General features: G+C 43.0%; 1 long non-coding RNA gene across 1 annotated transcript; it reads right to left on the bottom strand.

Annotated features, from left to right (window-relative positions):
* Positions 1-5,682: 5,682 nt before the first annotated feature.
* Positions 5,683-14,249, bottom strand: LOC118585899. Its single transcript, XR_004945252.1, has 3 exons — positions 14,055-14,249; positions 12,695-12,820; positions 5,683-10,160 (listed from the first exon to the last, which is right to left on the bottom strand). It is a non-coding gene; the product is annotated as an uncharacterized LOC118585899 (long non-coding RNA).
* Positions 14,250-24,679: the final 10,430 nt, after the last annotated feature.

Raw genomic sequence — 24,679 nt, 5'->3', positions numbered from 1 at the left:
TGGCAGGCAAATGGATAGAACTAGAAAAAAATCATCCTGAGTAAAGTAACCCAGACCTAGAAAGACAAACATGGAGTGTACTCACTCATAAGTTGATATTAACTGCAAAGTAAAGGATAACCATGCTACAATCCACAGCCCCAGAGAAGCTCAGTAACAAAGAGAACTCAAAGAAGGATGTATGAATTTCCCTGGAAAGGGATTTTCTGGGTAAAGTGGAGGTGGAGTGGGAAGGAAGAAGATGGGGGGGGATGGGAACATGAGGGATCAGGTTGAGTGTGTTGAGGGCTGGACAGAAGGGGGAGTAATGAAAGAGATATGTTGATGGGGGCCATCTTGGGAGAAACCTGGTGCCTGGGAAACTCCCAGGAATCCACTGGGACGACCCCAGGTAGGACTCCTAGCAATGGTGGAGAGGGTGCCTGAACTGGCCGCCTCCTGTGGTCAGATTGGTGAGTACCCTAGTTGTCATCCAAAAGTTTTCATCCAGTAATTGATAGAAATAGATGCAGAGTTCCACAGCCAAGCACTAGGCCAAGCTCTGGGAGTATAGTTGAAGAAAAGGTGGAGGGATTGTACAAGCCAGCGTGGTGGGGGGGGGGGTGAGGGTAGAACAAGAATATGATGAGGGAACCCACAGAGACAGCTGACCTGAGCTAATGGGAGCTCATGGACTCTAGACCAACAGCCAGGGAGCCTGCATGAGACCCACCTACGGCCTTTGGATGTGGGTGACAGTTGTGTACTTTGGTCTGTTTGTGGGATCCCTAGCAGTGGGATAAGGACCTGTCTCTGGTGCTTGAACAGGCTTTTGGGAACCTATTCCCCATGCTGGGATGCTTCACCCAGCCTTGATGCAGGGAGAGGATCTTGGTCCTGCCTCAGTTTGCTATACCATGCTCTGTTGACTCCCATGAGAGGCCTGCCCCTTTCAGAATGGAGGAGGAATGGATGAGGGGTAGATGGGAGGTGGAGGGAAAGAATGGAAGGAGAGAAGAAAGGGGAAACTATGGTTGGCATGTAAAATAAATGGAAAAAATTAATAAAAAATCAAAAAGAGAAGTAAGTTTATAGCTGAGAATCTGCACAAGAAAAAAATCTTGAACAATTAAACTGATGATTCACTGCAAGCCTTGGGAAGCAAGTACAAGCCAAACCCATAGGAAGAAGACAAATCAATGAAATAGAAACCAAAGGGACAAGAGAAACAATGGATTAAATAAAACTTTGAATCTTTGAAAAGATAAAGAACAAATGGTCCTTAGCCAAACTAGCCAAATGAAAGAGAAGACCAATTTAATGAAAAGAAAAGAGAGACATTATAACAGACACCAGATGATCATGGAAAAAATACTTGAAAAACCTAAATTCAAGGAGCTGGAAATTCTAGAAGAAATGAGTAAATTCAGAGAGACATCTGACCTGTAAAATTTATGTCAAGTAGATGTAAACAATTTAAAGAGATCTGTAATGAACAAAGGTACTGAAATAATAAGAGTCCTCCATTAAGAAAACAGCCAGGACGGGAGGATTCCCTCTTGAATTCCACCACCCTTTAAGAAAGAGCTGACAGAAGTACTTCTCAAACGATTCCATAGCATCAGAAGCAACACACCAAACTCACCTTATGAAGGCTGCTGTCCTGGTACCCAAACTAGAGAAGGATGCAACAACAAACGATATAGACCAATTTCCCTGATGGAGGCAGATGCGAAAATCTTTAATAAAAATGCTTGCAGACTGAATTTAACAATACATTAAACAGATCATACAAAAGGAACAAGTTGGTGTCATTCAGGGCTGAAAGGAAGCTTCAACATATGCAAATAATTAAGCATAGCATGGTGCATAAGTAGGTTCAGGGCAGAATTCACATGATCATTTTAATGGATGGAGTTTGGTTCCATCTCAAAGTTGATGAGGGTCTGTCATGGTAAGGGTTTATCTCAAAGGACCCATGCAATCCACATTGCTAGGACTCAATGTACTTGGCTCAGGGCCTGGCTTCTCACTGGTGTGATCTCTGCCTGTGAGAGTGGGAGAAATGGAAGCCACAATGCTCAAGTGTCCTGAGGATTCAGGGTAGGGATCACACAACTCGTAGCACACTGCTTCATTCATAAACAGAACAAATGGCAGTAATAACTTGATTCTAGTCATATGGACGATTACCCCAGTTTATTGCTTGGATTTTAAACACATTTGAGAAATAATCACTTCAGAGAAAATGTCCTTACATTGCTTAGCTGTGAGGTCCTAGAAGCCTCCAGGATTTTCTGGAAGTTTGGGCACCAAGATCCCTCTGAACAGAGAATAGCTACTGAAACTCAGAACTAGCAGAGTAAACTATGATCCTCACATGAGCACATCACCCATCAGATTGTCCAGCAGCAGGAAGGTTCCAGAATGCAGAATTTTCAGTGCCCTGACCAGGAGAGGCCCAGGCATCTGGAAACCAGTCCATCACCATCATTTTCAAGCTGCCTTGCCTAGAGTGTGACCGTGACCGCATGAGACCTCCTGGGTGGAGTTAGCCTGGGGTCAGTAGCTCTTGCTTTTCAGAACACTGTTTATTTTTCTTTCTTTTTTTCTTTCCACTAGCTTATCCAGGACTCTGATCACCCTGTCCCATGGGGAGCACAGGGATAGAGAAGGACCTCTGAAGTCAGAAGAGCTAGCTAACCTACATTCCAGTGGTGGCCAGTAAGCAAGCATTTTCCTTTGGGGCTTCTTGAGAGGTGTCAATGATGCAGAAGTGTAAGGCGCATGTGAAGTGAACACGGAAATGATAATAGCCATATCGCTAGGGTTATGAGGGGGGAAGCCATTGCATGGACATGAAAATGGAAATCAATGTACTGTTGAGCTAGTCTTCATGGCAGAAAGAGCTGTCGTCACTGAAGGGCCCAGGACTGCTTAGTCACGCAGAATCAGGGTGAACGTTGCTGGATTTGATCCACCTTATCAAACACCAAACCTTGAGGGTGGGGTTTCCTCCCGGCCCTTTGTTTCTCACCTTTTCTCAGTCCAGTGATGAAAATGTAAGCTGTAAGCCACCAGGTGCAAGCTGAAACTCATCCTTCCCTACCTCCTTCAGCCATGCCAGGCCGTGTGAGGATGAGCCATACATCTCAAGCCCTGCCCTGGTGTGGGAGGCCAATCCCCTGCTAGGTGCTGGATGCCAGCTCCTGGGGCTGCCATGGCGACCATGCTCGGCAGTGTCAGCATATTTGCTGTTGCGTGCACACCCCACTCAAGAAAAGAATCCAAAGAGGATTTTTCTTTCAAAACAAGAGAGGGATGTCACATCTGCTTTGAATAAACTCATTTGTCCTGTTTACCAATTGACTATTGTTTGATGAGAATTTCAGTCTGTGGAGGTCAAGAATTGAGGAGAAAAGTAAACCAAAGTTGTTTTTTATTCTGGTCTTATCTCTCTTTAAATATACATACACACACGTGCACATAGACACACACACACACACACACACACACACACACACACACACACACACACACCGGAGGGTGCAGTATAGGCAGTGGTAACTGTTTCCATGTGTCTGGCTAAGACATTAAATGGCTTCTCATTAACGAGACCTACCAGTCATTTCAGAGGCTGAGCCTGGACCTGGACGCTGCTCCTTGCAGAGAAAAACAGGTGTCAATACACCTGAGCAGCTAGGAAAGAAGCCCGCCTAAGAACCCAAAGGCAGGAGACACAGCCCAGGAAGAAGGAGGTTGGTACCCCTGGGAAGTGTCCATCATGCCAACAGGTCAAGTTCACAATGTGCTCTTTCTTTACATCGGTTTCTAGGGTCCCCTCAGGGCTCATCTCAATAAAATACTGAGTAGGATCCCAGAATGTTAACAGTGTCTGTAGACCACATCTTCATTGTAGAGGTTCACGGCCTATTCAGAGTCACTTTCTGAAGCACCTGGGGCTGCAATCATACGGTAGGTGGTGAGCAGGGATGAGAGCAGCCAATAACCTGCCTTAACTCTCTCACTTCTGCTTTAATCTGTTTTATGTTGGCAAGTCTTTGTTTTAGAAAGGGTTCCTGGGGCTTCTATAAGAAAAGGAAAATATTTCCTTTGCTTTCTGAATCATGGACACGGAAATGTGTGGGAAATTCTTGAGATGAATTTTCTCTTGATATAAAGAAATTTCCAGCCCTCAATTCATGATAATTTTGAAGTAATTGTAACTAAAGGACAGAGCCATTCACAAGTAACAGTCCAGAGCAAAGTCCTGCACTTTGGGGTGTAGGGGTGTTCTGTGTTGCATGAGTTGGTCAAAGAAAGAGGTCACTCCAAGATGAAATTTTAAGGCCTATGGCAGCAGGAAGGTCCAGCTGAAAGACCCCAGACCCCTGGGATACTTTCGTCTGCGAGAGGGCTCCCCCAGAAACCAAGATTCCAAACCAGCAGATGCAACACGCATGAGGAATGTATTCAGCACTGGCGCAAGTGGGCTCTCTGTCCTGGTCAGTCAGAGAGCCCCGAGCAGCGGTTACAAGCATTTTTAAAGGCAGAAACTACAAAATTAGCATAAGATACCAGGTGCCCCGGGTTTGGCCCAATTTAAAAATCATCATATATTTCAGCAATCATTTTGTTAGGTGGGAAATTTTGTAACACTCGTCGTAAACTGGTTGGCTCAGGGGAGATCTAGGGGGAGCGGTTACTCTGGAGGGGAGTTCGCATAGTTACAGGCTTGTGATTGGCTGACATTTGACCTAGTTTGCTGGATTCGACAGGTGGTCCTTATCTTGGGTCCCCTTTGAGGAATTTTTAAACAGAGACTTATTATTATTTTTATCTATAATTACAGACCTTGTCCCAAGGCCGACGTCTGGACTCTGAAACTTTTGACTTATTTCCAGGGAGAGGATGGGTCAGTGTCTAACGCAAGCAAGTTTACAGAAGCAAAGTCAGCAATTTGCAATTGTAAAATGTATCTCTAATTTTTTTTTTCCTCACAGCCTCTGATGAACACAACCCCGAACAGCCGTACAAGGCATATTTATTGAGTGTTACACAAAGTTGTTTTGGGGGTAAGGTATTTCCCTCTCATACCAAGGTCCTATCTAATCTACATGTCTCTCTAAAGGAAAGCATCACATGCCCTCATGACACTAGTCCTTTATTGTGTATTGTTTGCAGTACACAATAATCCAAGAGCCTTGGGTGTACCAGAGGTTTCTCGTGACCAAAGTCATGTGAAGGCTGCAATGCCCCTTCAGAAAAACAACCCTACAAATCATGGAAAATAATCGCTGTTTTCCACAAAGATTCTTTATTGTTGTAAGGGTCTGAGAAAACACTGAAGGAAGACCCCAGACTCAAATGGTATACAAGAACAAGGAGCGTTTATTACCAGCATGTGGTTTGAACATGTGTACAAAATGGCGATGAGCCTGTGAGGAGTGTGCAGCCTCCTTTTAAGCACAGCCAGGGGGATTTCAGGAAGAGTGGGATTATCTCAAACATAATTAGTCAAGCAAGCAGCAGTTACACTAGTGTACTTTTAATAGGCTGAGGTTCAGTTTATCATCTTTGGACATACTTGAGCAAGTTTGGGCAAGTCCAAACATGACTCAGAAGAAGCAGAGGGTGGGGAGAAAGTGGGGGGAGGTGGGGGGAAGGGGTATTGGGGGGTTTGCAGGATTTGTCCTTGAGATATTTGTGGGGCTGACTGAGGCCTAATACGGTGCTCTCTCCCTCATCCCTGAATAAGGGTGTTTTTGCTTAATGGCCTTTGCTGGGAGAGACACCTTTTTTTGTCCCTCTCAGAGAACTGAAACCTAAATTCAGTTGTAAAGCCGGAAAGTTTAAACCCTTCACTGTCTTCCACAATGATTCTTCAAGGTCAAAGTGCTTCTAGAAAACAACTCTTCATTTGAATGTCTACCCCAGATGCAGCGACTCTGCTAAATTTCTACAACACTGTTATTCTCACATGAGCCCATGACTGAAAATGCCAAAGGTAGCCAGGACTGCTCACATCTACGGAAGCCTGCAGAGGTCGTTGCGACTGCTTTCATTGACACCAGTGCTGCCATTTCTGGCTGTTTGGGGATGCCAGCGAAGCCTGACATATCCCAGGAGACAAAGTAGAAGGTCCCTGGGGGCCCAACTCTTTAAAACTAATCATATCTAATACAAGCTGAAATATAAGGCAGTTTGCAAGGACAATGAATGTGGTGACAGAGAGGAAGAGACTCACACAATTCCACACACTTTATAAGATGCACAAACACCACAACGCTAATCAATTCACTTTCTTCCATCTCATTCAAGTTCCAATGCTCTCTGGGCTTTCTAAGAGCAAGAATTCTACAGTCACCGTGAGTCAGCGTCTTCTGCTCCTGCTGCCCTACCCCGCTGCATCATGTGTTTTGCCCTCCCAGCTTAGTAGATCTAGGAGATTCACCTCCCTAGAACAGCACCTCCCTCTTGTGTCGAATGTTCTCACTCTTCGAGCTTGAGAATTGATTCTGTCAGTGGTAAGATTTTGAAGAGTCATGCCAACCATGCTCATGAAAAATTGATAAACTAGGTTCCAGTTTGGTATGTTGTATTAATTTATAAAGCCTGGCAGTATAAACTATGTTTTTCTGGTTGTACTGAAACATGGACAGATGTAATATTAAAAATATTTATCAACCTGAAAGATGTGAGTACCAATCAGTCAGCTTCACGAGGGGATCCAGAGCCCATTATAATAAATGACAGCAGTTGTGACACTCAGGAGGTATTTAGTAGATGCCATCCCTGGAAATGGAGATCAGAGGTAATATCTGAGTAATTCTACTACTGTGTTGTGTTCTGGTTTCATTTCTGTTGCTGTGATAAAATATCCTGATAAAAAGCAACTTAGGGGATGACAATTTTAGTGACAGTCCATCACCACAGAGAAGTCACTTGAGATAGCTGGTCACTTCACATCCACAGTCAAGAGCAGAGAAAAACAAATGTATTCTGGTCTGCTCAGTATCCCCTTTCTTACGTAGTGGAGGACTCCCTGCTTAGGAAATGGTGCCACCCACAGTGGACTGGGTCTTCCTGGTTCAATGGTCAATCAAGACAATCTATGAACATGCCATCACACCAACTTGATTCAGATAGTTCTTCAATTAAGATTGCTTTTCCAGGTGTTTTCTAAATTGTGCCATGTTGATAGATAAGGACTATCATTATATACTAGTAAAGTCATAAACAATCTATTTATACATTGAGAACTCTCAAGGATCCACTAAAGCAGACACTTAAGAGGCCATGGTTCTGAGACCTTTGATAGCTTCTTATTGGTCTCAAGGGCACTAAAAGGGCATGTAAGGAACTTGGGCTCAGCAATTTTAGATAACTTGATTTTGGTCCTATAGGTAATGAAATGTAGATTTTGGCTCTATAAGCATTTCATTTGTACCATAATGTGCAATGTACTCTCTCATGGTAAATTCATACAGAAAACAAATTTAGAACAGATAATACCTCTCATTGACATAAAGGCAAAAAGCTGTAGTTGTTTCTTTAAAAAACAATTCTTTATAATTTCCTTGTGAATACCAAGATGATCTCTAAAAATTAAAACTAGACTTTTATTTTGTCTACATTGGGCTGAAATGACAATTCTGTTGATAGTTATTGAAACAATTATGATTGTTGGTACTTGAAAAGAGATGTTCCAATAAAATCAATGTATTATATTCTAAAGCAGTATTTCTTAACTTTGGTGCATACTAGAAAGACCAAGAAAGCTGTTAGAACACACAAAACCAACTCTCACACACCCTTCTTTCAGTTAAAAACAAATTATGGAAAGATTTCCCAACTGATCCCATGAGAAGTCACTATGAGAACCAATACTACTCTATAGTGATGTGACCATAATCTAGAGTTCCTGTGATCACTCTGCCCAAAAACTGGGAGATAGAAATTAAGTGGAAGGAAATGAATTCGTTGGTGACTGGCTTTGAGAAAAATAGAAAAGACTTGTATCTCAAAGATCCCTCTTTGAAGGTGCTGGATGGGCTGAGGGCCTTTCTAGGATACCTCAGGTTGCAACGAAAGGGTGGATAGGGAACTCCACTGTAGGGGCTCTTCCTCTTCAGGGCACATGTGCATACACATGCATGTGGAGCTTGTCTTCCATGATCACTCTCCAGCTATATATTGAGATGAGGTCAATTGCTGAACCCCACGGAGCTCATGTGCGAGCTCTCCTGTCTCTACCTCCTGCATGCTGGGAGCTACCCTGCCTTCTAGGCATTTATGTGGGTGCTGCTAATATAAACTCCCATACTCAGGTCAAGCTTGCAAGGCAAGAGCTTTACTGCCTAAACTGTCTCTCCAGGCCCTAGTGGGTGGGTTTTTCAAGTGCATAGGTTAGAACACCCTGACTCACCTCAACCTTCAGTTTGCTAAATAGTCAAAGATTCAGAGCAACCATGCCTTTCAGGCCTATCTCTGTTCCCTTGGTAAGCTATACTACCCTTTTGCTGGAATTTTATTTGACCAAAGAGCTCTTACCCCTTTCTCTGATGTCGGCTTTGTGTTTAGGAAAGTCCTCTAACTTAAGGAGTCACCTTACTACTCAAGGACCGAGGTGATCTCTAGTCTCGCCGTTTCCAGCCTTGCTGTGAATGAAACAGCACTTCTCATTGAGGGCGGGACCTGCTATTACCTAACGACAGAGCTGAAGGCAAGCTGGGGCCTGAGGTGTAATCCTATCAGAGAGGTCTGGTTGAGGACAAGTCTGAAGTCTGCTCTGGATTATTTCTACATAGAATAACTTCAAGTTCAAACACAGACATGGGTACACTCTGCCTAAGCTGTGGTAAATTTGTTTTCTAATTAGAAGTGTGACTGTCGCGGTGGTGCACGCCCACTGTCCTAGTGAGGCAAAGGCAGAAGAAGGCCTAAAGTTTGAGGCTAGCCTGTTGTATCATGACCCCAGGCTAGCGAGGGCTACAAACTGAATGAGTGGAAGAATGAATGAATGAATGAATGAATGAATGAATAAGAAAAACTAGTCAATGCAGTCTGATGGGGGCTAGGGTTTGTTAGTAGCGGCTTCATTTCCACAGTTGGAAATTCCACATTTCCTAGGCTTGGAAATATTAATTTGGGCACTCATATATAGATTCCTGAGATATTTCAATACTCTCTGGGAAAATGGCAAGAAGGTTTTATATCAGGAAAATCCTTGAAAGCCAAAATGGGGGAGGAGAAGAAAATAAAAATAAAATGGAAAGGGAGGAAGGGAGAAAGGAGCTGTAGACAGAGAAGCATTCTGAGCCCTAAGGCAAATTCCGTCTATCAATGCACAAAACCCCTGGTGAAAAGCCCTGAGACCCCACATCGAAGGACGTAAGTGTGAAGCTGTGTCATCCTGCTCATCCATGTGTGTACTCTCATGGTCACTAAGTGAAGAGTCCTGTACAGGAAGGCACAGCCAGGCTGACACAGGTGTCACAAGATGGGCAAACGGGATGCCTTTCTCCACAGTTTCCCCCCCTCCTCCGAGCTGCTGTATCTTCAAAGGGCTAACCACCCTTTTTCCCTCATTTCTATCATCATTTGGGGCCCCGTTGAGTCAAACCAATAGGGGCCATAAAAGGAACTGAGGTTTACATAAAATCAAACCGGGGTTTGCATTTCAGATTCACTGGGTATGAGATCAGGAAAATTGCTTCTTGTTCTCTACACTTTTTTTCCCCTCATCTACAAATGGAGAAGATTCACCTTATCAACCAGAGAATACTGAGCAGTGCTTAAGAGTTCAGTCTCTGGACTCTGACATCCATTTAAAAACACTGTAATTTTTGGTGTATTACCTGATTTTTGCAAGCCTCATCTTGTTCATCTACAAAAAGAAAGTAATAGCACATAGCTCATAGCATTGCAAGAAGAACTGAAAATATAACCAACGGGACACTTGACATACTCTGAAAACCGGTGAACAATCAACAGGTGTTCGCTTTAGTGCTGTCGTTGGCTCAGGTAGCTTCCAGGCATGTGGTAGCTACTATACTGAACATTGCTTGGTGTGCTGATGGATTTCCCTTCACGTGATTCTTTTTGAACTGTTGACTTTAAATGTGTTTACAAGTGATGCAAAGTTGACTTGTCATTCTCTTCTCCCTGAATACATGAGGCTGCAACACACAAAAGCAGAGGCTCAGAGTATGGGTTAAATTAAAAAACAAACAAACAAACAAAGGTTGAGTTCTCTCTCTCTCTCTCTCTCTCTCTCTCTCTCTCTCTCTCTCTCTCTCTGATAATGCTCTAGAAAGAAAGCGTAGAATAAAGCCAACCCTCCAATTCATATCCACCCAAATGCCAGACTGTGATATTGTTAGAAAATATTTTTTGTGCATGCGATGTAAGACATTAAGGTGGAGTCATATTTGATCAAGGTTAGACCTAAATTCAACGTTCAGTGTCTTTGTAAGAAGGCCCCACGAGAACTTGTAGGTGCCCTGTGAGAACTTGTAGGTGCAGAAGCAGACTAGAGGCTGCACCCATGTGACTCAGTGAAGGAGAAAGTCAGAACAGGACAAAAGAGACTCTGCCTTGAAGACAGAAAAAGGGAGAACCTCAAAAATTCACAAGGGTGATGCTGGGGTACTTCACAGAGGCAGAGGAGAGAGGGCAGTGCCCGAACAAGAGCTTAGCATCACGGACACAGGCCTGAAGAAGACCTGCTAATGAGTTCACGTGTGGGTACCAAAGGTGTTCAGATTGATGCCTCAGGGTGTACTTTCCAGGAGACACCATGAGAGCAGGTGTCTGGTGTCTTGTAATGTCAGGAGTGGGTGGCCAGGGACATAGGTGTCCTGAAGTACAGTCATGCTGAGTCAGAGAGACTTGCCTGTCCAAATTCTTCAAGAGTTATCGATGACAGATTTAGGGATGGGACACCCAAGGCAACACTCACAAACTGTGGTGATGTTTTATTTGTGCTCTAACCAATAAAGTTTGCCTGAAGATCAGAGGGAAAAGCCAGCCACTATATTAAACAAAGGTCAGGCAGTGGTAGCACATGCCTTTAATCCTAGCATTTGGGAGGCAAAGATTCATCTGGATCTCTATGAGTTCAAGGACACACTGGGAACAGAGTCAGGCGTGGTGGAACATGCCTTTAATCCCAGCACTAGTTAACCATAGAGATCTGGAGGTCTGTATAGACAGACAGGAAATGATAGAGTGGGTGGAAAGAGGAAGTGATGTAGTTGGGCAGAGAGAGGAAGTAAGATGGCAGAACACAGAAAGGTATATAGGTGTGAGTATACAGGAAGTAGCTCTCTCTTGGGCTGAGGATTTCCTAGCAGAAAGAACTTGTAGCTGGCTTGTTCTATCCCTCTGATCTTCTAGCTTTCACTCCAATATCTGGCTCCAGGGTTTGTTTTTTTTTTTTTTATTAATAAGACCTTTTAAGATTTGTGTTACAATAAACCTTTTAAGTGTGTAGCCAGAAGCTGTTTATCACCTTATATTTTAAAGACAACACGAAGTTTAAATGGCAGTCTTAAATGAGAGTGTAGCAGCCAGTGTTAAGTCTAATGCCTTGTTTGTCTGAAGACAGGATCTCTAACCTTGAACTTTCAGTCTTCCTGCCTCACCCTCCCAAGTGCTGGCATTAAAGGTACTCTCCGAGACACCAACCCTGACTCCTTACAGTTTTAATCAAGGGGTAGCCTCCATGCAAACTATTCTTTTGTTCATTTGGTTTTGTTTTTATGACATCTTTTGTTTATTTAAATGTGCCTAGGATGCCCTACCAAGACCTCAATTTGGCATTTCCTGAGAAGATTTTCTTGCCCAACTCCAACAGATGTATTCAGCAAACAGCAAATCAAGCAAGCAGTGGGAAGTGTGGAGCCACTCTGACATAGGTTTACCTCCTCTCTGCAGCTGGCAGGAGGCAGAGGGCAGAGAAGCTGTTCAACTGGCTCTTTTTAGAAATTACCTCATTAATGTTTCCAGACTGTGATTCAGCATGGAGAAATGGACCACGGTAAAGGCAGGGGTTAGAGCAGCTCCTGCATCTAAACTGTTACTTGAATCATGTGATGCCTTCAGTCAGGTTAGTCCTGGGAAGTTAGTCCTGGGAAGTCTGGCACACAGTCTAAGAGGCATGAGTTAGGATTCTGGCTGACCTTAGCAAGTTAGTGACTTCTGTCTCCTGCTCCATATAAGCTTTTTAAAGGGAATTCCCTAAGGGATCCAGTGGGAATAAGATGAGGTTGTAAAAGGGGATAGGAAGACATGTTCTGTGCAGAGTGACAGCTGGGTACATTATCCTATAATCCCCAAAGCACACAGTTTAGACCTACCTTCAGTAAGTCCTTTATGACAGGTAGAAAGCCATTTTCCCACCAGAAACAGGATACTCTAAACCCAGAATGGTTATGTATTTTAATCCCAGGCAGCAAAGCTTGCAGAGGCTGGTGACCAGGGCCGTGGCCTAGGGCCCCAGCATGGCCAGGAGGTAGGGTTACCTGCTGTCCTGCTTTCAGTTAGTAAGATGGCTGCCTCATCTTACCCGAGCACATGAATCCAGAAAGATAGAGTGATATAGCTCATCCCTTGCTTTCTTTTTAGGCAAAATAGCCCCCCAGACAGTATCCTAGTCAAGTCCTTTAGGACTTTCCATGAGAACAGGCTACCTCTGCAGCCCTAGACTTACCTGTTTGAGACATCCACTCCTTGTTCAGTAGCTAATATCCACATATAGTCACAGAGGGTGGAGAGAACTCTCAGAAAAGGTCCCGCTGGTGGGCAGTGTGAGCAGGACCACATTCCATACATAGTTCTTTTAAAGAAGAAAGTGGAGTAGATAGAATACATAAATACTTTTAATATTTGCATATCATGTTATAAAAATTAACAGTTTACTAAAAACTATGAATACTATTTTCCTTCATCTTTGTGCTTCCGAAGGCCACTGCCCCTTCCCTAGGCCACTGCCCTGCCTGCTATGGCCCTTAAAGTCTTGTCCAGAGATCTGTTAATAACCCACCAATTTCTCAATGACTCAACCTAAAGATACCGTTTATTTCCAGCTAACAGTAACTATGACAGAAATCATCACATTTCTACAATGGTTCCTAAACTTGGTTTGTTTTGTTTTGATGGTGGATTAAGGATCTTATCATTAATCAAATTTGCCCAGGGGCTTTCCACCAGAGCCAACACAAGCATGGGTTCTGGAGTCGTTATGGCTACACAGGAGCCTCGGCTTGACACAGGGCTGAGGTTGGGTCCGAACTGTAATCATCTAAGTTCCATGATTCTGGTTGCAAACTCCTCACCTGTAAAGTAAGGCTACAGTAGTCCCAGGCCCCTGTGATGGTTGTGGTAGGTAAAGGGAATATGTGCATACAAACTGTTCACTCTAGATCATAGAAATTGTTCAAATAACATTACCATTTGTGATAGTTTTATGCCAAGGAGCTCGAAGGAAGAACTCAGAGGATAAAATTTTGCTGAGCAAGCATAAGGTCTTGGGTTTGATGCCCCAGTACCTACATAAACATCTAAGCACAATAGCCTTGTGCTTGTAATATCAGTGTTGAGGACATACAGAAGTGGATCCCTGGGGCTCACTGGCATGCCATGCTAGCCAAATTGGTGAGCCCCAAGCCAGTGAGGGATCCTATCTAAAAGAAAAAAAGAAGACAAGGTGGATAGTGCCAGAGAAACAGCACAGTCAACCTCTGGTTTCTATATGCATGAGTGTGTGCATGGATACACACACACACACACACACACACACACACATACACACACACACATACACACACACATACATACACACACACACACACACACACACACACACACACACACACACACACACAAGCATGAACACAATATTGTTATGCCAAGAGGCAGAAAATGATCCCCACCCAGCTGACCACACATGGACAGTTTGGTTGTGAAATCTGTCTTCACAGTGCAGTCATAGTGGAGACACTAAAAGTTCATAGGAGCCCAGTATAAGAAGGGCACAGGCGGCTGCGTACAGAGTGATCAGAGCCATTTACCTAGGAGGTGAGTCTCTGCTGGAGGCTAGTGCGACAGTCACTCCTCTGTGCCCCAGATGTAGACTCCACGCTTGGCCTTTCCAGTCCACAGAAGCCTGGGCCAGGCATTAGGCCAATCACTGGAACCACCCTGGGCAGAGGGACCCTGGCTGTGCCTTGTAACTCTTCTCCGGTCCATGGACAGGAAAGGATCAATTATCTCAACTTTCAAAGGAAGCAAATAGTTGGAATCAATAAACTGACATGTATCACCAAGGTAGGGGATCAGCCGTGGACTGGAAGTCAGAGTAGTGTCTTCAACTTGCTACCAAGTCCTGCCTCCAGGCGTGAAAGCACGTCTTCCCTGGGAAATGCTCTGTGTACTGACTTCTGCATGTGGTGGATAGTGTCAGGACCTTCAGAGCGGCTCCCGCAGCCCAGGTTCCGTGAGTCGGACGTGCGGTGTTTTTCACTGTTTGGAAATTCCCTGTGTCCCATGTCTCTCCCCTCCGCAGTAAGTCCTTCAGCTAGAAGAATCTGACTCCACCTCACTGTTACACCTTTGTCCTGTTATCCACCCATCCATCCATCCACTCATTCAGCAAATATGGAGCTATCGCAGAGAGTGGATTCCCTACGGCCCCCTTGTTATGCCCAGGACTGAAAATTATCCTTCCCCGGGGTTTTCATTCAGGAGAAATAGCATGAGTCAATGGCCAGCTCAGAATTCTTTAGCACTTCTGGGTGTGTAAGGCGTTTCTGTGGGTACTAATTGTTCATTCTACTCATCCTGAGCTGCAGCATGGGACCTTCACAGCCCAGCCTCATGGAAGAGGAGACCAAACAGCATGGAGGGAAATTCCAAGGAAAGGCTATCTATGTATGTCCGTCCACTAGTGGAGGCCATCGACTCTGGTGACCCAGTAGCTTACTGGGAGACCTGTACACAAGCTCTTATTGACGGCTTCATCTCCTAGAGGTGTATTATTTATGGAACTGAAAGGCTACAGCGGGATCCGCCTCTGAAAGTTCCCATTTGCCTCTTCTCTGCCCTGGTGTAGGACAGTGGTGTCTGTCATACTATAGCCCCTTGCCGCCACCTAGTGGTACATTTGACACTTACAGCCGTGAAGCTAAGATAGATAACATCTTTGAAAGCAGCTATTGTTTCTAAAAGGCGTGATTGGCAGTGCCCCTTTCCTCTCTTTTCTCTAGTTACACATTTCATGCTTGTGTGTATGTGCCCTTCTGTGTGTGCATGGGTGGAGGGGTGCATTGCACAGGGAAGTGTGCTCATACATGTTGAGGCCAGAGGTCAATGTTGAATATCTTCCTCAATCACTCTCCACTTTAAATTTTTTTAAATCAATTATAAAGGTTACTAGACACAGAAAACAAACAAACAAACAAACAAAAAGACTCCTCTAAGTCAGTCCTTACTAACATCCCTGCAAAATCAGGGACAGAAATTCACTATACTTTCGGTCCAGGCTATGCTTTTCCCTTCTCCAGATGGCAGATTCACACAGCCATAATCTGTAGCAATTCTACAAATGTGTGTACTTGCCCCCAATATGCAGTCTAAACACAGAGGAGACAACCAGAAGACTCGTGGCCAGTACCTTTAGAGTGACCACGCCCTGGTCCTTGTCCAGGTTGTGCAGTCTGGGGTTGGACCTGCTATGCTGGGTGCCAGGTTGCAGCAGACATGGAAGAATACAGTCTGAAAGGTCACCACTTTATTTTTGACACAAGGGCTCACAGAAACAAGAGCTCACAAATTGTCTAGTTGTCTGGACAGCAAGCCCTGGGTCCTCTCTTCTCCTACACTGGGATTACAGGCAGGCTCTTCAGCACCTGGCTTTCTATGACTGTGCTGGGGACCCGAACTCATGTCCTCATGCTGGTGTGACAAGCCCTCTCCCCAACCCTCTTTAGCCACATCTTACGTAAGTGAAAACAAACGATGCTTTCACTCCCCAGTGTCTGTGAAGAATCTTGTATGGATGTACAAATGGAAGAGAAAGGTGATTCAATCACCAGCTGCACAACAGCTCTTCTCCCAGTGACAGACAAGCTGGACTGTAGAGCTGAAGGCGACACGTCCCCTCCCTTTCCCAGTCGTGGTGGGTCCTCGCCCAGAGCAAGGCCACCCATCCTTCCTTTTCCCACTAGAACTCGCCAGACAAATGTGGCTCCTTTTGCTCAGGTGAGAAACATGATCACTCAGCCAGTCTGCATTTTGAGAGGCCGTCCGGGTCCCCAGGCTGGCAATTCAGCCTACCCCCTGGCTCTAGCACAGGCTAGGTCCTCACTGTATGACCCTGGAGGAGTTGCTCATGCTTTCTGGGTTTCAGTTGGGAACACTAGAAAGAAATTCAAAGATTATCCCTATTGTGTACATATGCATGCTTGCACTCATGCACAACACACACACACACACACACACACACACACACACACACACACACACACTTTTGTTAAGAGATCCATGATCCTCCAGTCATCTTGAAGAGGTATCCCCCTCTCCCCAACAGATACACTTCATTACCTGGAACCTATGGTTTGTGAGCTTGTTTGGAAAATGGTGTTTACAGATAGAGTTAAAAATCTTTCACTCAGATCATCCAGTCTTACCAGCTAAACCCCAAATCCAAGGACAAGTATATCCTAGTAAGACCCACAAAGGGGATGCCCACAGGGACGAGGAGAGGCCTCCCAGAAACAGACAATCAGTGGAGAACAACAGAGGCGCAATGCCAGCAGCTGAGCCAGCCAAGGACCACCCAGGCTGAAAAGCAGGCCAGACTCTGCTCAGGCCTGGGGAGGAAGTGTGACCCTACAGGTGCTTGTGGGACCTGTAGCTTGTAGAGCACCCAGGCAATACATTTCTGTGGACTTGAGTTACTAACTTGAAAAGATTTGTTAAGGAGCCACAGAAAACAAGAACACACCTATTTTTTTTTCCCATAGCTGTTTCTGAATTATTGACCTATCTACTTTAAAATTTTAAGGGATATAGCTGATGGAGTGCTTGCCTAACATGTGCAAGGTCCAGAACTTCTAAGATGTTGTGTTTGCTGCAGATGCAGCTCAGGTGTAGAGCACTTTCCCAGCTAGTGCCAGGACCTGTGTTTGGTTCTCAGAACCACAAACACAAGAGAACAGAAGACAATGGGATACAGCCAAACAGACAGTGCTTATAGTAAATGATTAGAAAATGATCTAAACTTGGGGAGGGGGATAAAAAGAGGAAGAGGGCTTTGGTTTCTGTGTGCTTAAAATCATGCACATGTACTTTTAGCCAAGTGTTGTGACACACACCTGTAACCAAAGCAAGCAGGAAGCTCATCAAAAGTTTGAGGCCAGTCTGATCTATCACAGCCAAGGCTATATAATGAGAATCTGTCTCAAAGAAAAACAGGTAATCTACACACACACACACACACACACACACACACACACACACACACACACACACATTTCCATACATCAAATAATCAAATAAATGCAGTCAATTAAAATATTAATTTAAAAAGGGAATATTCCAAATATAAGAACTTCCACAAAAGTAGTTTTGTGGCAAAATCCATGAGAAAAACTTGTTTCCCTAGAGATCATGGTTTGTTGGCTTACTCTCAATGTCCCAGCTTAGCTCTCTGCACCCCTCCCCCACTGCTTCCTCTCTCCACTCCCAGGGAATCATTTCCTTTAATTTTATGTTTTTCTCAGTAGATTCACTATACATATATGTGTTCACAAATAATTTTACAAACAGATTATTGTAGTTCTTTTTAAACTCCCATAAGCTCTTCACCTTATTTTCCACATAATTTTTCTCAAATGCATTCTTGTTAAACACGTCATTGATGTAGTTTTATTGTACCTTATGGCTATGTATCCTATGATAGATTTGCATGTTAGGAAAAGATTGTGTCTATCAATTTTCTTATATATAAATGGCTGAGTATGAGTGTAAACATTGGACCTAAGGTGGAGTTTCTGGGCTTTCAACTGTATCTGGAACATCAGCTTGGGCTTAGAAATGACTGCACCAATTTACAGTTCCGGTAATAGTACATATGAGTTCTCATGATTTACATATAAATCCAGAATCCTTGGTGTTATGAGATAGTTTCAGTTTGCCTAGTGCTAGTCACCAATGAACACTTGTTTATTATGCATTTCCATAGTTTTGCTTCTGTAAAACTCCTATTCATAACTTTTATCTGTTTTCCTATTATAACAGGGTGCCAGACCTTAGCGCAGCTGATCCCATGATTGCTGTGGATATCGCTCTGTGTAAATAAAATGCTGATTGGCCAGTAGCCAGGCAGGAAGTATAGGCGGGACAAGCAGAGAAGAGAATTCTGGGAGGTGGAAGGCTGGAGAGAGACACCGCCAGCCACCACCATGAGAAGCAACATGTAAAGACACTGGTAAGCCATAAGCCATGTGGCAAAGTATAGACTAACAGAAATGGGTTAATTTAAGATAGAAGAAGTAGATAACAAGAAGCCTGCCACGGCCATACAGTTTGTAAGCAATATAAGTTTCTGTGTGTTTACTTCGTTGGTTCTGAGCGTCTATGGGTCTGGCAGGGGAGAGAGATTTGTCCTGACTGTGCCAGGCAGGAAAACTCTAACTACAAATGGCGACCAACGTAAGAGTTTCCACCTAAACCTGAGAAAAAAGATTCTAAAACAGAGCTAAAACCAGCTTCCTAGTTGTCTCTCTCAAGTTAGCGGCAGCCTGCTGGTTTGAGCTTCTATGGCGGGTACCTGGCATGTGCATCTGACCTGCAGTGTGGCGGGAATGAGGAGTCTACAAGCGGCACTTTACTCTGCTGCATGGTGGATTTAGCCTTTGCTAGTTAAAAAAAAAAAAAAAAAAAAAAAAAAAAGGTTTCTGGGCTATGCGCTGCTTTGATAGAACTGCTTCTGATAGTTGATGGTACACATGGCTCCAGACCCAGAGCTGGCAGTAAACTGTACCACCGCCATGTTGGGAAGCTGAGGTGGGCGGAGCCAGCAGCCACAGTGGCATTTCAGTCTTACAAAGATGGATATTATACGGAGAATCTGGTTTGTCTTGTCTTTGGGATTTTTAACTGCAGAAAAAGATTTGATCGTAAAAGCTGTTGAGTTAAACAAACATGTAAATTTTAAAGGTACCCTGACTTCAAAATTTGGATATAAGGATATGTTGCTTTGGAAAGGAGTCTCTGCTTTTGTTTCCACAGAAAGCCAGAGGCTGTGGATTTGTTCCAGATTAAGATACATCAGGTTTGATCAGCCAAGACCACCTGAAAGGTCTCCGATGACACCATGGCCCAGATGATCCGACATCCAGAATGGTTTCAAGGCAACTGGCTCAGAGGTTCACATTAATGGACTACTTCATAATCCTAAAATTTTCTTTGTGTCCCCATAAGATACAGCGCCCCCCTCGAGCAGGAAGTAGTAAGAGAAATTATACCCACATTCCCAAAATTATCAAGCTGGCTTTGGAGATGGAATTGGCTCACTCCTTCTCTAAACCCAGACATATTGCTAAAAGAAAAGGTTAAGAGCTTCTTGTGTCCCAAATCAGAAGAGCCCTCTGGTGTGGGACAGAGAAAAAAATAATATTTTTCTTTAAAGCAGGTTGATTATAAATGCAATCTCTTTCTTAAAAAAAAGGGGGGGCATATGATATAGATATAATAGGATGAAAGGGTAGATTAATGAAGTTACTTTTAAAGAACAACAACTTGTTTAAAATGTTTTACATTGGTATAGATTTTAGTCTATTCATACAAACTTAAAGTTAATTTTGTTATACTGTGTATATATTTCTACTCTCGTTTGAGGTATTATGTTTATGCAACTCATTTAGATTGTAATGGCTAATTAAGAAATACAGATCAATTAGTTTTCTATGATATTCAAACTTATAGTCATGTTAAGTTTTCTAGATATACATAGATATATTTCAGATAGACAGGTAATCTTCAAACACTTTAAAGGTCTACAGAATATGGCATTTAAAATATTTTTAAAATTTAGACTTTCTGGACAATGAGACATGTCTGCTCCTGGCAGCACCGATTTACTTCAGAGAGGAGGATGGGCATTGAAGACACTTCATATGGAGTTCATCTTCACCTTGGCAAAAATAGCCATTTGGGCAAGAAACTGTTCTTGCCTGGACTGCTTGATCGACTGGACATGCAGGATCCATAGAAAGGTGACCACTGAACTTTGCTTGGCAAAATGGTGTTTCAGGTTCCTGCTTTGCAGAGGAAACTGCCAGACATTCTACAGGACACTGAGAGAAGTGACCAAGAGACTCTAGCCCTGTGGGCTGAAGACAAATGTCCCAACTTTACAAAGGAACATTAGGTGACTGTCCAGGCTGCCAGCTGTCTCTGTCTACCCTGCAAGACTCCCAAAAGTTACTTGCATCCTTCTCCCGTTTCTCAGGTAATACTATATCCTTCTGAGGTCTTTAATGTAGTTGAAGACTAGATAGATATAATTTCCTCAGTTATGATAAAAGATAAGTTAGATATAAAACCTTAAACAAATATAAGATAGATAGGATATCTTCTTTAATATTGTAACTGTAATTCTTGCTTGATAATTGTTTTGTTATATGTAAATTTTACTATGTAAAAGTTAAAACCTTCCTTTTTTAACAAAAAAGAAAAGGGGAAGTGCTGTGGATATTGCTCTATGTAAATAAAATGCTGATTGGCCAGTAGCCAGGCAGGAAGTACAGGCGGGACAAGCAGAGAAGAGAATTCTGGGAAGTGGAAGGCTCAGGGAGAGACACTGTCAGCTGCTGCCATGAGAAGCAACATGTAAAGATACTGGTAAGCCATAACCCATGTGGCAAAGTATAGACTAACAGAAATGGGTTAATTTAAGATAGAAGAAGTAGATAACAAGAAGCCTGCCATGGCCATACAGTTTGTAAGCAATGTAAGTTTCTGTGTGTTTACTTGGTTGGTTCTGAGCGTCTATGGGCCTGGCGGGTGAGAGAGATTTGTCCTGACTGTGAGCCAGGCAGGAAAACTCTAACTACATATGATGAAATTATCATTCAGGCTGTAAAACTCAGTACATAGACAGCACCATTTGCCAAAACTAAGACAACCTGGATGAGATGTTGTGGGCTATGTTAATGAAGCTGTTTTAACTAGAGGCCTGACAGCAATGGTGGGTACAAAGTTCTGGAACACCAGTTTCCCCAGAATGCTATTCAGTTGCTAAGCTATGTGTTGTTGCCTAACAACCAGGGAGGCGCCTCGGCTCTTGGAAGGAAGAGTAGGAGAAACTTGGAGGACACAGCTGTGCTCTTTTGAAGGCACTGGACAGTTGGCCGTTTCCACCAGTAAAGTCTCCTTAGCTTAAGTCCTGAGATTTAAGGAAATAACATATTCAGTCTAGACTCAATATGAGGTTGGAAGGGCATCAACAGACCTGATTTATCTGCTTTAAAAACTGTCCTCAGGTATAATTTCTATTTATCATTAGAATAATTCACTAACATTTTAGGTACGTTTTACTTACAAGCGTCAAATATACTTTTTAAGGTATAAAAAACCAAGTAAGTCATTTTGAGGGAAAGGATGTTATCTTTTAAAGTTAGCCACTTATTTTTAAGGAGATCATACTAATAACACTGTACTAGGCATAGACTAGAAGCATTTATTCTGTGGAAAAATCACTAGCACATTTAATGGCAATGACTGAGTTTATACCCTGTAGCCGGTGTGTGCACCCAGTGGGAAAACAAAGATGAAAACCCAGGCTAGATGAAGGAATGTCTGGTGATGACATCCTATTGGAAGGAGCAGGGAAGAAATGAGAGTTTACAACAGAAATCAGGGAGGGGTAGATGCTTGGAAGAGTGATTTAAAGAAGAAAAAGAGAAAGTAACAGAGGCTGGGTGTCCCAGGTGTAGCTGGAGAGTTTCTCTCCAGCTCCTGCCAAGGCCCGCAGTCCCACAGCCCACTTATAAAATAAACACACAGACTCTTCTATTATTTAAACTGTTTGCCCTAATGGCTCAAGCTTCTAGCTACCTAGTTCTTATATCTTAAATTAACCCATTTCTATAGATCTATGCCTTGCCACATGGCTTGTGGCTTACCAGTATCTTACATGTTGGTACTCATGGCGATGGCTGGCAGCGTCTCCTGACTCAGCCTTCCTGTTCCCAGAATTTTCTTCTCTGTTTGTCCCACCTATACTTCCTGCCTGGCTTCTGGCCAATCAGCATTTTATTTATACAGAGCGATACCCACAGCACTCCGGAGCTACTACAAGGAGGGGGTTCGGACACCTTTTGGAAAAAGTGTATGCCCAGAGAAATTAAAAGGAAGAGAAGAAGCCATGGGGTAGCTGTGCTGGGTGTTCTGGGCTAGCAGTGTGGAAGTGTAGTGTTCATACCCTGAGTGATATCTGTACAAGTTGGCCGCCTCAAGTAACTTGCAGCTGCTCATGGCTCAGTGTGCTCTCCTTGAAAGCCCATGTTTGGTGGACGTACTATTCTGAACTTAAGGTTATCAATATTTTTATGCAAATTTGCAGAGTGTTTCTCTGAGTAACATTAACTATTCTTTTCCATCCATCTCTTTGGAGGATTGTATTTCCCTTATTCCAAATAAATTCAATAATTTACTAATATATAGCTAGATTTGAGAGACTACAAGAAAGGAAACTTTCTTTTCCGAAGTATTTTTGAAATGTCTTTTTATTTATTTATCTAACGTATATGAATTTAGCCCGAATTTAGGGGTATGTATCATGTGCTTACAGCACTGTGGAAACCAGATGGCTTTTGATAACATGAAATTAGAGTTACAGACAGTTTTGAGCTGCCAAATATGGGTCCTGGAAATTGAGTCTGTGTCCTCAGCAAGAGCAGCAAGTGCTCTTAATCTCTGAGTCATCTCCCCAGCTGTAGTTTTGGAATGATGAACACAGACTGCAATTCAATTCCTCTCACATATTCTTCACATTTCCTTTTCAAAGTGTCAGCAGCATGAGCATGACAAAGCAGACATAGACAGAGCTCAGCAATCTTCTCACGGGAAATCTCTTGGGTATTAGTTAGGGTTTCTATTGCTGTGAAGAGACACCATGACCATGGCAAATCTCATAAAGGAAAACAGTTAATTGGCTTATAATTCAGGGGTCCTGTCAATTAGCATCACGGTGGGGCATGGCAGGCATGCAGGCAGACATGGTGTTGGAGAAGGATCTGAGAGTCCTGCATCTTGCACAGGCAACAGGAAATGGTCTAAGACACTAGGTGTGGCTGGAGCATGTATGAGACCTCAAAGCCCACCTCCACAGTGTGACACACTTCCCCCAACAAGACCACACCCACTCTAACAAAGCCATACCTCCTAATAGTGCCATTCCCTTTGGGGACCATTTTCTTTTAAACCTCCATATCCATATCCATTAAGTGAGGAAGTCTTAGGCAGATTTTATAATCTATAAATAGTAAGGTAAGAGTTGGGTTGTTTAATAAAAATAGCTAAAATTCTTATGTTTTCAAATTATCTTATTTTAATAGAAAGGATTTAAAAGGAAGTTACGTTCTCTATTGCTTGTGCTAACTTGATTGAACTGCCTGGAGCATCCATGGGTACTTCATTTCCAAGCCTCAGGCATTGACACTGAAGTTGAGTTGGTAGTGTTCAGCATTTTGCTTCCTCATGATTTGAGAAACTTGCTCCTGAGATGGGAACATGTCTTCTGTATGACCATCTGACATTTAAATCGTGGTGGGGAAAACAGACTGGGAATTGTTTTCCTAGAGCATGCAGCAAATACCTATGAAGTGCTGGAAATAAGTGTGTGGCTTCTGCTGCCCTCCCGTTATGCATTACAAGATTTTATATGTTAGACTAACTCATGGCTTACGTGTAGAAGTGGTCATTACTGTGCTTATGGAATTCATCTCTGATACACATCAGTCAATTTAGTACATTTAGTACTAACAAGTATCTCTAATATTGGGTTCAGCAAAAAGATTTAGTCTCTTTATTGGAAATAAATGTCATTTCTGATCCTCCAGTAAAGATATTTATTCAACAAGTAAACAACTTAGTTCTTGGTCTCCACTCCATGCACACAGTACACATACATACATGCAAGAAAAATAGCCTTACACATAAAATAATAAATTTTAAAAAATTTAAGTATGCTCTTTTTTATATTAATCTTGTCTTTTAAATGTATGGGGATATGAGGATAAACAATACTTTCATTTCTCCTGCATTTATAATTCTTAAGAAGTTATTCAAACTTGTTATCTGCCATAATGTGATACTTTGAAAGGAAGATGTTTCAAACAGATTCACAGACTCTGGAAAGGGATGTAAAAAACACAGGAGGCAACGAGAGGTCCACCAGTGTTAAGTCAGCATGTGCATGAGGTAGAAGAGAAAAGTGTGGGCCATTGGTGGGGTAATGAGCATGGTTTGGCTTTTCCTCTGGTTTAAGGTGGTTTGATTTTTTCATCAGTTCACTTGCTAAGATGATCTAAAGTATTTAGTTTTTTAATCAACTTTAGTTTGTTAATCAACTGCATTTCTAAAAATGTAAATTTAAATTGTACTTCAAAGAACATTGTTCTAATCTGTT

This window comes from Onychomys torridus, chromosome 6 (assembly GCF_903995425.1).
Source record: "Onychomys torridus chromosome 6, mOncTor1.1, whole genome shotgun sequence".
In the NCBI taxonomy this organism is placed as follows: Eukaryota; Metazoa; Chordata; class Mammalia; order Rodentia; family Cricetidae; genus Onychomys; species Onychomys torridus.
Note: the sequence above shows the minus strand (reverse complement) of the source record. Positions and strands in the feature narration are given on the sequence as shown.